The sequence below is a fragment of the Buceros rhinoceros genome, unplaced genomic scaffold, assembly GCF_000710305.1.
Source record: "Buceros rhinoceros silvestris isolate BGI_N320 unplaced genomic scaffold, ASM71030v1 scaffold28309, whole genome shotgun sequence".
Lineage (NCBI taxonomy): Eukaryota > Metazoa > Chordata > Aves > Bucerotiformes > Bucerotidae > Buceros > Buceros rhinoceros.
In genome coordinates, this window is record NW_010433702.1 from 2,499 (window position 1) to 2,713 (window position 215).

The window sequence follows — 215 nt, forward strand, 5'->3', positions numbered from 1 at the left end:
AGCGTGGCCCTTCCGGCGGGTTGGGGCTCTGCCAGGTCTTGTCTGGAGTTAAAATAAAACCACACATTTGTCACCAAAATCAATAGTGGTGTCAGCACCGCTTTGCCGTAATTACTTTTGCTGTCAGGTCAGAGCTCGCCTCTCCCCGGGGGGAGGCAAAGCCCTTTCCTGGAGAGGTGACACATCCCCACCGGGGACGGTCCAGCCGCGCCGCG